The sequence below is a fragment of the Periplaneta americana genome, chromosome 4 (genome assembly GCF_040183065.1).
Source record: "Periplaneta americana isolate PAMFEO1 chromosome 4, P.americana_PAMFEO1_priV1, whole genome shotgun sequence".
In the NCBI taxonomy this organism is placed as follows: domain Eukaryota; kingdom Metazoa; phylum Arthropoda; class Insecta; order Blattodea; family Blattidae; genus Periplaneta; species Periplaneta americana.
In genome coordinates, this window is record NC_091120.1 from 98,407,719 (window position 1) to 98,409,290 (window position 1,572).

Below are 1,572 nucleotides of genomic sequence, written 5' to 3' on the forward strand. Positions count from 1 at the left end.
CAACATTTTTTTCTAAGAAAACTATGAACTTTTCAACAATATGGTATTACAGTTTTTTGTTACATATAACATGAGCTATTCGCTTTAAAAAATTTGCAGGGTTATTAATTTCACTTTCACTATGTATAACTGCCTTCACAGAATTTCACTTTTATTATTATTATTATTATTATTATTATTATTATTATTAATCCGTGGCGCTACAGCCCGTGAAGGGCCTAGACCGACCAGTCGGCTGCTGGCCTCACGCCCACATGCCGAAGCAGAGGTGGACGATCATCCAACCAGAATGGAGGTGTCGTGTGGTTAGTATGGTGATCCCCCCAGCCGTTATAGCTGGTATTCGCAACCGGATTTCGCTACCTATCGTAGCTCCCCAAGTGCATCACGATGCTGGGTGGGCACCGGTCCCATACACTGGCCGAAATTTCATTAGAAAATTTCATCTCACATGAGGACTCGAACCAGCGCGCATTCCGTAACGTGAGTCCTAGGCGGGATGCCTTAGACCGCCACGGCGCGGGACATTATTATTATTATTATTATTATTATTATCATTATCATTATTATTATTATTATTATTATTATTATTATTATTATTATTATATCAAAGGCTTGAAAAGCAACCTCGTACGTAAAAAATATGAGCGAAATAAGACTTCGCTTGCTTCCTATCAAAGAAATGTTGTCGAATCTTCTGCAAACACATTTTAAGTCAAGGCTTGGATATAAACTTCAGAAGAAGAGATTTAAATATCCTTTTATGTCAGACATTTCTAAGTTTTCAAGATATTCAAATGTTCTTTCGCTATCTGTAAAATTCAATTATACATACGAGGTTGTTGATCAACACCATCGATATATATTAAGCAAATCTGGCTTTCAGGTATAGGTTCCTGTGAAACTGACTTGAATAATTTCAAAGGAAAAATTATTCCGAAGCCGAGTATCGAACCCGGAACCTTCGGCTGAGCGCGCTAACGCTCTACGACTGAGCTATCCAGGAACTGTGCCCGACACCACCTCAATTTTTCTCTTTATATCCACATACCTCAAGAGCGCTGACATCACGTCAAGCCCAGCATTGAGTGGACACAAACTCTGTGTGACTTGAATCGTGGTTTTCTCTTAACGAACAGTGACGTATATTATGCAAATCTGGCTTTCATATATAGCTTCCTGTCAAGCTGACTTGAATAATTTCGAGGGAAAAATTTTTCCGGGGCCGGGTATCCAACCCGGGACCTTTGGCTGGGCGCGCCAATGCTCTACCGACTGAGCTACCCGGAAACTATAGTCGACATGGCCTCAATTTTTCCATTTATATCGACATACAAGTGGGCTACCAAGACGCCAGAACCGAACACTGAGTGCACACAAACTCTGACTTGAATTGTGGTTTTCTGTTAACGGACAGTGACGTATATTATGCAAATCTGGCTTTCAAGTATAGCTCTCTCTGAACAATTTTTCCCTTAAAAATATTCAAGTCAGCTTCACAGGGAGCTATACCTGAAAGCCAGATTTGCATGAATTATTTTACATACAAGGTTGTTGGTCAACACCATCGAT

At 40.1% G+C, this 1,572-nt stretch overlaps 1 non-coding gene across 1 annotated transcript; it reads right to left on the reverse strand.

The window, feature by feature from the left end:
• Positions 1-1,216: 1,216 nt before the first annotated feature.
• Positions 1,217-1,290, reverse strand: TRNAG-GCC (transfer RNA glycine (anticodon GCC)). The gene has a single exon. It is a non-coding gene; the product is annotated as a tRNA-Gly (tRNA).
• Between the last annotated feature and the right edge of the window lie 282 nt (positions 1,291-1,572).